The 13,927-nt window shown below is 35.7% G+C and overlaps 1 long non-coding RNA gene across 3 annotated transcripts; it reads left to right on the forward strand.

Moving 5' to 3' along the window:
* The first annotated feature begins 1,615 nt into the window (after positions 1-1,615).
* LOC121421408 lies at positions 1,616-12,697 on the forward strand. 3 transcript variants are annotated; one of them, XR_005970966.1, is made up of 4 exons: positions 1,616-1,877; positions 9,434-9,563; positions 10,202-10,314; positions 12,159-12,697. It is a non-coding gene; the product is annotated as an uncharacterized LOC121421408 (long non-coding RNA). The 3 variants fall into 3 exon arrangements; XR_005970965.1 differs by lacking the exon at positions 1,616-1,877 and adding an exon at positions 8,025-8,295; XR_005970967.1 differs by lacking the exon at positions 1,616-1,877 and adding an exon at positions 8,025-8,177.
* The last annotated feature ends 1,230 nt before the right edge of the window (positions 12,698-13,927 follow it).

The following is a 13,927-nucleotide window of genomic DNA, read 5'->3' on the forward strand; positions in this document are numbered from 1 at the left end:
TAATGAATTATGATTGGTTAATGATTAATTGTATGGATATCGTAATGTGAATGATAATTGATTGAGCAATATATCGCGCTCAGCTCAGCTGGCATTAAAATTTTATACCATTGACATAATTACGCATGTCCCCGGTCTTCGATCTTCGTTTTCCAGACCTGTTGTTGGGTGTCTGGAAAACGAAGACAGAAGACCGGGGCCATCGCATCCGTCTAGCTAAAATAAACCATTATTATATTCAGATCAAATTCAGGAATATTCTGATATTCGATATGTAATCAGTTATAATTGGCTGATAAGTTAATGATTAATTGTATGGATCGTGATGCATGATAATTGATTGAGCAATTATATCGCGCTCAGCTCAGCTGGCATTAAAATTTTACTACCATTGACATAACGCATGTCCCCGGTCTTCGATCTTCGTTTTCCAGACCTGTTGTTGGGTGTCTGGAAAACGAAGACAGAAGACCGGGGCCATCGCATCCGTCTAGCTAAAATAAACCATTATTATATTCAGATCAAATTCAGGAATATTCTGATATTGGATATGTAATCAGTTACGATTGGTTGATAAGTTAATGATTAATTGTATGGATATCGTGATGTGAATGATAATTGATTGAGCAATATATCGCGCTCAGCTCAGCTGGCATTAAAAATTTTACTACCATTGACATAACGCATGTCCCCGGTCTTCGATCTTCGTTTTCCAGACGTGTTGTTGGGTGTCTGGAAAACGAAGACCGGGGATTTTGTCTAGGTAATTACCACTTATAGCGTGCTACGGACACGTTTTCGTGCAATTGTACTTCGTTTTCTTCAAGTCGACTTATAAAAAGTTATATGTCGCCATGACGAGATATGATATCTTATAAAAGGTCATATAGCCTATGTGGACAAGGCATGATTAAGTTTCTCGCCAAGTCGATGGCACTTAAACGTGTAAAAGGGATGGTCCAGGCTGAAAATATTTATATTTTAATACATAGAGTAGAATTCACTGAGCAATGTGCCGAAAATTTTATCAAAATCGGATAGCAAGTAATATTAAGTCATTGAAATTTAAAGTTTAGCAATATATTGTGAAAACAGTCGTCTTGAATATTCATTAGGCGGGCTGATATTGTCACATGTCCACTTTCCGTTTTCCTATGTTATTAAATATGATCATAATTTTTACATTATTTCATACTTGTGCAAATAATATGTCTCCCTTATAATGAAATAAGTTGCAGCAATGAATATTTGATGCACTAAATCAGTTGCCAATCCAATTTTTCTAGTTCTTGGATGAAAAAAATTGAATAAACCTAATTTCACATACTAAAATACAAAAGAACAAGTGGAGATGTGACATCATCAGCCAACCTAATGAATATTAATGACGACTGTTTCCACAAAATATTGCTAAATTTTAAAATTCAATAACTTTGTTTATATCCGATTTTGATGAAATTTTCGGTATTGTACTCAGTGAATTCTACTCTATTCATTAAGCTAAACATACTTTCAGCGGCTTATGTCGAAAGGGTGGGTGCTGTCGCGTTAGGGTGCGTCAACGCGAACGCGAAGATTCGTCCAAAGCCCCCCCCGGTTTGGCCGAAAGGGTGCGTTGGGAGCGTTAGGGCGCGTCAGTGTCGACAACGCCCCCAAATGGCACAACCGGGGGGGCTTTTCCCGAACCTTCGCGTTCAGTACATTTTTATTTTACAAATCGTCTTGAACGAGGTTCGCTGACTAATTAGGCCACGCCCACTCCCAAAGTTTTGATAAAAATGTAAAGTTTGTTTGATGTTTTCGCCGCGACGATTCGAAATGAAACGAAGAAATTAGCAGAAGTGAAGGTCACCGGAGAGGTGAATGAGGATTTTACCGTAAGTAAAACCATTCAAAATGTCGTTCATATTATATGTAAGGTGATGAATAATTTGTGGTGCGTAATTATCAATTGAATTACAAGAAAAGATAATCTTCTGGCAGGAACCCTGTCGATACGATCGACAAACTTGACAGTACATAATCCAGTCTAGTCCCATACCCGTGTTTCTGTGTCTGCAGAACTAAGTATCTGACTGAGGTCCACACAACGACCCATATCCCATCGCGACCCTGTCCATACACGTTTTTATGATCCACACAGGGCTGTAATTTTGCTAAGAGAAATCTTTATATTGTTTTACCTTTATGACATTCGGCATTATCGTGATATAGGGAACCACCGTTCACTTCATACAGCAGCGCTTTATTCAGTCACACGCGCACGCACTACCCTATTTAGGCAGGACAACAAGAATTTCAAAATGTGTTTGTTGTCCCCAAGAATGATATCAAAAAATTTCTTAATATCTAATTTGTCATGTGAAACCACTTAAAACTTACGTAAAATTCATTTAAACTGCAAAAAACAGCAATTTCATAGCACCAACATGGGTCGAAAAAGTCATAGACATCGCGGGTCCCTGTTAATGCACTGTCCTTACTATCGATAGTTTAAACGATCACGATGTGCTCGCTAAATGCGCGCGCCCGTCGGCGTCTGCTAGCCGTCCTCTGCTGTGACTCTCAAATAGCCCCGCATGTGCGATTTTTAGTCAGATCGTCCCATATGCTGTTTTTCATGTTAGTACATAGATGCGTGCGCGTTTTTTGCGGACGCAAATCATGTACCCATCTCCGTCGTCTGCTACGGCTCTCTATATCAGTCCCAACTTGTGAAATGTGTTTTCTGGTGTATTTTCATTTGGTCTACATGCAATTTGCCCACTTGTCATTTGGTCTAATGCCAAATGGGCTAAACCCATTTGGTCTACTAAATTGCCATTTGGTCTACACTTGGTCTAATTCTCATTTAGTGAAATGTCCAGTTGGTCTAATTTCAGCATAACCTACATAATTGTATATTTTTTTACTTTGTCAAATACTGGTACATAAAATTGGCTTTATATCATGCAGTTCCACATTGTAAATATGTATATTCATTTGGTTCACATGCAATTTGCCCACTTCTCATTTAGTCTAATGCCGAATGGGCTTAACCCATTTGGTCTACACTTGGTCTAATTCTCATTTTGTGAAATGTCCAGTTGGTCTAATTTCAGCACAACCTAGGCTACTTAATTATATTTTTTTAACTTATATTTTAGTCTTTATATATATACCAAATGGGCTTTACCCATTTGGTTTAAAAAAAATTCTAATTGCCATTTGGTCTACACTTTGTCTAATTTACATTTGGTCTACACTACACTTGATCTATTTTTAAGTCCAGTCCAGGGTCTAATTTCAACATGACCTACATCATTATGATTTTATACTTTGTGAAATATATATTTTTTTCTTTATATAATTTCATTTCACCTTATAGTTTTAGCAGTGGTTTCCAAATAAATAATACTTGAACAGTGGCATAATCATGATAATGGAGCCAAAAGTTTTGAAAGGTGTATCGGGTAAATTTATAAAGTTGTAAGCAGAAGCAAACAACAAAAACATGTTGAAGCGGGGGGGGGGGCGGTGTTAATTAATTTCCTTTTATTTTCCAATGCCAGATCAATCTTTGTTTTTGCTTGCTAAATTTTTTAAAAATGATATGTTCTGTTCTCTCTACAATTTTTACTAATGATCCTTTTTTTACTTATTTTTTTCAGACACATTCGCACCCGAACCGACTCTACAAGGGAAGAGAAGGAATTATTGAACCCCTTGAGAATATACAGGTCAAGGGCTGTAATAGTATACAGGGGCACTTCCTGGGAGTTTAATTTCATTTTAATTATGTGTTTTCAGGATTTTTTTTTAGGATATCTAACATTGCAGTGAAAATTATTGCCCCTGCTGATAGTTTTTCAGCTGTGCATGCCCCTCCTTAATTTCAGTGAATAAGGTGTGGCACTGCCCTCTTTGATTCATTTTGAATTTTAATGGGCTACAAAATGCAGTAATTTATAAATGATAGCATAATCTTATTTTGATAAAGCATTTTACTTAACGGGGGGGGGGGTGAATTTGACTACTAAACCAGCCCCCCCATGTCAAGGATTAAATTTTTGGAAAAAAAAGCATGTATAAAATAGATATAGTTATTGCATATCAGAATATTATTTTTTCTTGATGTTTTCTCAATAACTCTAAGCTGTTATTGATGAATTCTTTCTGAAACAAAAATAAGCAATTTATCCAAACATGTCAGTTTCATTTTGTAGACATATGCATTGAATTTACCAATTCAGAATATAAGGTATGCAATCTTTCATAAATGTTGATTTTTATCACTGGTGGATCTGGGGGAGGGCACATCTAGCTCAACCCCCCCCCCTTTGAGAGCTACTGTCAAGATGTAATGAAAATATGCAATTTTCATCAAAGAATGCCCCCCCCGTAAGGCCCTTTTTTGCTTGACAAATTTTCATCCTGAAAATGTGCCCCCCCCCCAGGATAAATCCTGGATCCACCACCCCTGGTTTTGATTAAGTTTACATGTATTTTCATTTTGAAAAAAAAAATCATAGAGATTTATAAACAGCATGATTTACACTGAGCATTTCATACACTTTGTGCAGAAGAAATATTATCTTGAGAAATTTGGTTATTAAGTTATGGAAGATATCTTTTGGAAATGAAATTACTTTATTGCAGTTATGTCTTACATTGTATTGTCATTTTACTTGATAGAAATTCATTACTTTTTATAACCATGACAGTGTTATAAATTCATATTTGCTAAATTGTAATAATCATTTTGATGTTCCTTCATCTTCATGAAAGTATGAATTCTAGTCATCTGCTTCAGTCTGCCCAATGAAATGGTTACAAAAGGCCTAAGCATCCCTTGTCATTTTTCAATAATTAGTTAAGTCAGTAGTCAAGTAAGGGGTCAGACAGTTTGGCTGTATTATATTTGTTTGTCTTACTAGTGTCAATTTACTAAACTTTTTCTGCTTGTGATTGAACCACCAAATTGCCAGATAGTACCATTTTGTTGGGCAGACATTAATATTGACTAGAGGACTTACTTTCCAAACCAACCTAAAGATAATATACTTCATGTATTACAGGGGTATATTGCCTCCATTCCATTGTTGGGATGTATGCTATGGGCTGGGTAATATCATCTAACTTGTCCTGGAATAATCATTCTCTATAACAAGTTCACAGACAAACGGAGATTCCACTTCAGCAACTCTCAGTTGAATATCAACATTCCTGGCATTGGTGGGGGAAGCCAAAAATTTTAGGGGGGAACCGCCAAAATCTTTTGACCCCCCCCCAAAAAAAAAAAAAAGATAGTGACCATATAATATCTTGGGGGGACACAGGAAACAAAATTGAAAATTGACAAGCCAAAAAAAATTAAAAAATAAGGTTATCAACAAAAAATTGAGGGGGATGGAATCGTCCCCTCCCCACCTCAAATTTAGGGGATACTTTCCCCCCCCCCACTTCCGCCGCCTATGATTCCTGGTGCTTGGAGATCTGTGAAAGGCATGCTATAACATCCACTTAAGTTCCATTTCCTTTCATGTTTTTTCCTCTTCTTAGTGAGCATCTCCAAGTGTTCATATTTTTTTCAGTGTCCTTTTTTAGATTTATCAAACTCAGTTTTATTACCTGATAAAATTCTATCCCAAGAATTGAACACTTTGATCAAATTTGGAAGTTCAACTTAATGTTAAAGGAGAATGAAACCATTGGAACAAGATAGCTTGTGTGAAAACAGAAAAATCAAAGAAAGAGATCAACAAAAGTTTGAGAAAAATCGGACAAATAATGAGAAAGTTATGAGCATTTGAATATTGCGATCACTATTGCTATGGAGATAGCAAATTGGCAAAGCGACAAAGATGTGTGATGTCACTTGTGAACAACTCTCCCCATTACTTTAGTATATATTTTACTTGAATTGCCTCTTTTATCACATCTATCCATAGATCATGTGTTCTTTCTACACGAGGGCATGTAATACATATTTTTTAAGAATACATCATGGATAGTTTAAGATGGATAGATAAGAGTTTGTATCATCATAAGAAAAAGCAAAAAGAGATATTTTGAGGGTATTTTATAGTCCACCAAAGGGAAAGTTGTTCATCAGTGACATCACACATCCTTGTCGCATTGCCAATGGGAGGATATCCATAGCATTAGTGATTGCAATATTCAAATGCTCATATCTTTCTCATTATTTGTCTGATTTTTCTCAAACTTTCTTTATTCTTATTCTTTGATTTTTCTGTTTCTACACAAGCCTATTTGTTCCAAAGGTTTCATTCCCCTTTAGATAAACTGACAATATATAACTGAAAATATATAATAAAAGGCAAAATAATAATTATGAGAAAAATAATAAAGAAAAACAGTTACTCAAATCAAATTCACTCAAAACCATACACTAATGTACTCTCCTCAAAAATCAGTTCTCACTTTGAGGTATTGATCATTCATTCAGTCAATAAAATAATAAAAACAGAGACAGGAGGTCCTCCTCAAAATAAACACAAACACAGTGTCTCACATACACACTACACATTAAGAGTAAAATCAGTTTGTATCTTTCGTGGGATTTGTTTTTATGTAAATCTGGATTCTTCTTGTTAGTAGGGCCTTAGGTCACTCTGACTTGAACTTAAAACTTCCAATCTCAAGAAGGCAAGATATCTCAGTAGATAGTCATTGTCAAGATGTTTAGGAGTTCAATCTGGTGGTGAGGTTATTCATGATGGCATCTGATATTCTGGCAGAAAGAATGAGAAATAAAAAAGTGCATAAATACAATTATTTATTTTTTCAATGCAAATTGAATTAATGAGTCATTCAAGATAGTGTGTATTTTTTAGAGGGGGGGGGGGGGGGGTGATGGCATGACAAGTTTTTAGTCCTTGAAATTATTTTTATCTTCATTTTTTTCCACTTTGTATTACCATTTATTAAAAAATTGCAATAAACATATTAATAAATGAGTTTTAATCTAGTTGGCAAAAGAAAAACCAGTGGCGGCGGCAGTGCAAAGAAAAGGCCAGTAAAAGGCAGTAAAGCACTGTGTCTGAGTGACTGACACCACGGCACCGACAGTGAGGTGAATGTTCATTTTCCAGTGCATGCACATTATTGCCCCATCATATTCACTCGTTTTCAGAAAATATTTAGTTATTCCTCATATGACCATGATTATCTCCTTCATGTCATTACTCTGGTGTTTATTCATGATTTTAAATTCAGGAAATCATTTAGCAAACAAAGAAAACAAAGCATTTCTTGACTGTGATTCCGTGTGATTCAAGTTCTATTTCATTTCTGTGTATCACACGTACGCACGTACGTGACGTAATCTTGATCTCTAATCTGCTAATTGTTATGTTAATTAATCATCCCGTGCGCGCAATCAAAATGGCTCGAAATTCGACCAAATTCAAGGGCAGCTCAGCTTGTAAACCTCACTGAGAAGGGCTTCCACAGCCCTTGCGATTCCCCGCGCTGCAATTTAACTGCAAGACACAGAAAGGAAATCAATTCAAGTTTCACAATCAACGGAAAATCCAGAACCCTTCGAGACCCATTTTGCAAGAAATACAACTAAATAAGGTAAGAATTGAGAGCAACTCACGACACTTTTGACTTACCGACACTTTCATGGTTATTTTTGGAAGATTTCATGGAATTTGGGGCACGAAAATGACTTCGGTAGCTCGCGAAAGTCCTATGCATTACGATGACATATTTTTCATCGCACGGGAGGACAATCACAAAGAGAAAATATCATATTCATCCGCGCTGACAGGGGCTTAATTTTGACGATATCGCATCGCTATGCGATTTCACCCATTGACAAGCGGACGAAACTTACGTACAAATTTTGAGCACTTCCGCGACAGCGCCATCTAGTGACTACGGCCGTGCCTACCCTATTGCATGTGCTCCACCTCCATTCACTTTGTACACAAGTGCGCGTACACAAATCTACGAGTGGTTCCCAAAACCACGATTTGGCCTGACATTCTATATTAGAAATCATAATTTTTCTTTTCCTTTGGTTTTGTATTAATTTTGTTGCTCGGTGTGGTCGGGGATATCCTCGATTACCAGCGTGTGCAATAGATGTACACAAATCCAATGTGGCCATCCCAATTCTGTGTTACAGTCATTGGAATTGGACAGGAGCTAAATCACATATTGATAGTGTGAGTGATAAATTGGATATTCTCAACTTATTTAGCATATAGGCTTAGCGAACACAAGTCAAACGAAATGGAGGCACTCGACAGCAGGCGAGGATTCAGGGGGAGTTATGTGGCAGAGGTGCGTTCACACCCAATCAAAATCTAGATATTATAAGTTTTAAATGGTGCACCCGTGGCAGTAGACCAAAAGCTTCGGTCCCTGTTTTGCTGGTTGTTCAGCTGAACTCCGTTGGCTTCACTCACCAAATACAGAGACCGAAGTTCTAGCACGATCTGTACAGGGGACTCAATGGCCATATGTTAACGTACTTAAGATCGGATAAAAAGGGGAAGTGAATTTGCGCGACAGCCGAGGTAAGTCACTGTTTTGTTCCTTTTAACTTCAATTTTCTCCGTTTTGGGGAATTATTGCCAAGAGGGAATATAAATTTGCATTTTGGTCGCGTTAATTTTCAAAATTGTTATTCATTAAAGACAAAATTGAACTTTGAAGAGCCCCGACGGGGGGATTTTGCATTGTAAGTCCCCTAATGGTGGCTGCACAATAGCAAGCCGTCTGTGTATGAGGAGAAATAAAAAAAAAATGTTTAAAAACTCCTCGAAACAGACAGCTGCCAGCTGTCTAGCTATCGTGCAGCCACCATTATGGGACTTACAATGCGAAATCCCCCAGTCGGGGCTCTTCAATTTTTCAATTTTATTTTTCATTTTTATCGTAACACATAAAGTTAGAGTCTAGATCTAGTCAAACCTAACCTTAAATAGCACGTAAAGGTACTTAAAGGTCCATTCATTAAAACAAAAATAAAGGGGAATATGCAATGGATCTCATCAAGCCCAATTATTTTTTTGCCTTTGAATCTCATAATAAAGTACTATTGAACAAAGTCCAGTAAATTAAACCAGCAAGGTATCCATGTGCTATTGGGTTAGAAAAAACTTTTATTTTAATTCAAAAATATATTAATGACAAAAATGTTTTATTATTTGTATGATTAATATGTTAATGACTGTCTTGCTTATAATCAAGTGGAAATTATATGAATTAACAAGAATTAATTGTTGACCGATTGTTGGTCGATTCTAGAAATTTCAGGATAATACAACAAGACAGAAAAATGATTGGTATATTTGAATCATTCCCCTTTATAAAATGTCAACAATATTCATAGAAAGTGCAATATTTTTCAATGATCACTCTGTCAATCTACATATTTCTTTGTTATATCAATGTAATATTAATGTTCTAATTTCAGACGGGAACTAGAGAGCTTGGCTCTGACTGGTCTACTACAGCAAGGAATGTGCCAGGGGCCAATCTGATGAACATGTGGCAGAAGATTTGGCAATGGGTGAAGAAACACTGAGATTGAAATGCAACCACAGGTAACATGTAGACTAGTAAAATGCTATAATGATGACAAAAAAATGAAGGATATTGTTTAGGTTGCAGAATGTTAAATCATTAAAACCCACATCAATGATAATGAAATCGCACTGTACCAGATTTTAAAGTCAGTTTGTAATGTAGACATTACATAGACATGAAAGACCATGACCATGCAAAAAATCATCCAGATGGTCATTTTTGTACATGGTTTTGGAAAACAGTGCGGGAGCTGAAAAACATAAAAATTGCCATTTGGTCACGATTTTTTGCATGGTCGCTCACTTTAAAAACTCTACAGTTAACATGCGACCCCAGCCCCCCCCCCCTTCTGTTTGCGTAGCCCCTACTCACACCCCTCAATCCATTTTTCACTACTTGCTCATGTGTATGTACATACAAGCTACATTACGAGGAATAATTTCTCTAAGTTTCTCAGCCAGAGCATATGTCATTTACTATTTTTATTTTTGATTAACATAATAAAAGCTTGAACCCTTTGTTTACCCCCTTCTATATGAATTCTGGTAATCAAAAGATGTTTTATTTCCTGTTTTTAGACATGTACATATACATGTGAGAAGAAATACAAGATTGTGGCAAATAATTTAATTAGTTCAATACTCTTTTCCTTCAGGTGGAGGCTTCACCCAAACTTTTCAGACGGATGCGAGATACAAAGTTACCCAAGTATAAATGGTTGAAGGTTTTGGAGAGCCAGAGAAGAAGGCAGGAAATGTGATGTCACTTGTAAGTTAAAACACTCTTAAGTATGACTGCCTCACTTTGGCGAAGAAAGTAGTCACATTAAAAAGAAATTAAATTACCAGTACTGTTCTCTTCTTTATTTGGTCTTCTAGCAGTCAATATTTGAAAACAGTGACATCTATAAGTCTATAAGATAATAAGTGCTTAGATGCTTAAATGATTAATGATGATATTTCTTGGACAGTTGTAAAACATCCAATATCAATCAATGCTAGATGCTGTGACTTGCTTTCTATTGCCAAAGTAGTAAATGAATGTTCCATTGTTCTGCATTCCTATTAGACCCCCCACACACCATCACCCTCTGCTTTGTCAGCTAGGAACACTGCAAAATTACCCAAAAAAGAACACAATTTTTTTTATATCTCTTGTAGGCCTGTATAAATCAGATAAATTTAATGACTACAAAAGCAGTCATTAAACCTCACTTATTCAAATGATCTTGGTAGGGGGGGGGGGGGTGGCTCAGGATCTTGCCTGTAGACTGTGCACTCACTTCAGAAATCAGCAGGTTGGTTCTGAATCACGAAATAAAAAACAAATGTGATAATTTTGGATTTTGACTCCCTTTATTTTGGTATTAATGAGAAAAACTCAAGTCATTAAAATCAATTGTGTATACATGTACATTTTAATTTTTTTCTTATGCATTTTTTTTTTCGTTGTTTAACCCTAAGAAGACGGGGGGGGGGGGGGGTCGACATTTTTCGCGATAAATCAGCTGCTCAAAGTTTTTTTAATGTGTCGCTCGCTGACTTTTTACTTTCAAGACTCTCGCGCAACTTTTGAGACCAAAATTGTGACCCCCAGGTACGCGTTTCCGAAATTACGCAACATTTCGTAAGTGCATGCAGACCCAAAATTGCTCAAAAACATGAATTTGTGTACAAATCCAATGCAAATAGTGTTTTTAGCCAAAATTCATAAAATGTATCATTATTTTTCCTTTTACTGCTTAAAATCATTTAATTTTATCTTGTCTATGGTAAAAAATAAAGTCCCCGAAAATTTCCATTGAAAACACAATGAAAAGCAAAAAGTCATAAAACAAAGAAATACATAAGAAATTTAGAAAACAATAGAATACATAAGAAAATAAATGTGATGTGTACATTTTTGAAAAATAAATTTGATCAGATGCCTATCTAGAGTATGTGAAACAAAAATGAGCATTTTAGGGGCTTTATTTTATTAATAAGCCAGTTCGTAGTTCCTTTCTGCGCATGATCAAAAGATTCTATGCATGATCAGAAGAAGGTCATTTGTACTAAAGTGACATGGTGCTTTAAAATCTAATGAGATAAGCACCAACTTTGATGTCTTGATTATTCATATATTCTTTTGAATTGTCATTTTCATTTTCATCCACAAAAAACAACAATGCTTCCACGAACGACTGGTATTTCACAGTTTGCAAAGTACATTGTGCAACATGCTAAGATATGCATTCAAAGTAGGAATGCAACAAATGCCTTCATTACGTGTTCATTTGTGTGCTATTCTAGTCACCTGGTCTATTCAATTTCTTCATCCTGCTATGTAAGGCAAGCTTACGTAATATCTTGCTTTGAAATCTGCCTATCATGATGAAAGAAATGAAAGGTCATTTGACCAAAATTGTCCACGAAGTAACTACGAACTGGTCTATTAGAGCAAACTTATGATTTTACGCATAAATTTTCATAATCAATGAGCAGTGAGATTTTTCGCAGAATTTTAACAGCGATAATTAAATTAGGAATAAATGACTTTGGTATCAATAATCATGGAAATTAATATCTTTATTAATAAAATATCACATGCTCTATAAATTAATTCCATTTCAGTTACTTCAATAAACATGAACAGCAGCAGGAGCAACAACAGCATCAGCAGCCGAAACCTCAACTGCAATAAGAGATGCAGCAACCGCACCGACAACATCAAGAGCAACAGCAAAAATACCTACATGTATTACAGCAGAAATGCAACAATCACATTGGCAACATCAACAGCAGCAGGAGCTCCAACAACCATGCAGGGAACATCGCGCGCAACATAAATAACTTCATCAAGAGATGCAACAATCACAGTGGTAAACATCAACAGCAGTAGCGACAACGACAGTAGAAACAAAGCCAATGTCAAGGATTAAGCAATCATACAGGAAACAACACAAGCGGCAACGTCAATAAATGCATCAGGGGATGCAACAGCCATACTTGTAAACAGCAGCAGTAGCAGCGATGACAAGAGCAACCACACAGGCAACACCTTGAGCAACATCAGTAGCAATGCACCAGCAATGAAACAATCACACCAACAACACCAAGAGCAGCAGCAAAAAGAAAATAAATTCCAGCAACCATGATGACAACAGCAGCGGCAACACCAACAACACTAATGAATGTTGAAAAACTTGTACAAAAGTCAATGACACCACAGTTTTTTTTTAGAATTTATTGGACATTATTGATTAAAAAATGCACAATGATTTATTCAGGTTGAAGAAAATTATGTGTGAAAAAATTGTGTACATTTGAAGATGTTTCCTGTGTATTGAATAATATTTATGAAAATATAGTTTTATAGATGAAAATATGATTCTTGAAATGTCTACTTTTTATTTGTCATTGACTAAAGATAAATACATTTTCTTTGAATTTTCTTAATGAAATGAAAAAAAGGGAATTTATTCAAATTTTATCATTATTATCATCGTTCTTATCTTTATTATTAGTATTATCACTATCATTATTACTATTATTATTATTATTATTATTATTGATATTATTATTATTATCATTATTATTCTTATCATTATTGTTATTATTATTATCGTCATCATTAAGTATTATTTTTCTCATTATTATTATAATTATCATTATCATTATTTTTTTATTATTATGATCAATAGCACTAGTAACATGTTAGTATTTGGATTAATTATTATAATTATTGTAATTAGAATCATTCCTTCATTTTTGTCTCACCTGCGAAGCAAAGTGAGACTATAGGCGCCGCTTTTCCGACGGCGACGCCGACGGCGGCGTCAACATCAAATCTTAACCTGAGGTTAAGTTTTTGAAATGATGTCATAACTTAGAGAAAATATATGGACCTAGTTCATGAAACTTAGACATAAGGTTAATCAAGTATTACTGAACATCCTATTACAGTTTCATGTCACATGACCAAGGTCAAAGGTCATTTAGGGTCAATGAACTTAGACCATGTTGGAGGAATCAACATCGAAATCTTAACCTGAGGTTAAGTTTTTGAAATGTCATCATAACTAAGAAAATATATGGACCTAGTTCATGAATGTTGGACATAAGGTTAATCAAGTATCACTGAACATCCTGCATGAGTTTCACGTCACATGACCAAGGTCAAAGGTCATTTAGGGTCAATGAACTTTGGCCGAATTGGGGATATCTGTTGAATTCCCATCATAACTTTGAAAGTTTATGGATCTGATTCATGAAACTTGGACATAATAGTAATCAAGCATCACTGAAAATTTTGTGCAAGTTTCAGGTCTCTTGATTAAGGTCAAAGGTCATTTAGGGTCAATGAACTTTGGCCGAATCGGGGGTATCTGTTGAATTACCAT

Source organism: Lytechinus variegatus, chromosome 9 (assembly GCF_018143015.1).
Source record: "Lytechinus variegatus isolate NC3 chromosome 9, Lvar_3.0, whole genome shotgun sequence".
Taxonomy (NCBI): Eukaryota; Metazoa; Echinodermata; class Echinoidea; order Temnopleuroida; family Toxopneustidae; genus Lytechinus; species Lytechinus variegatus.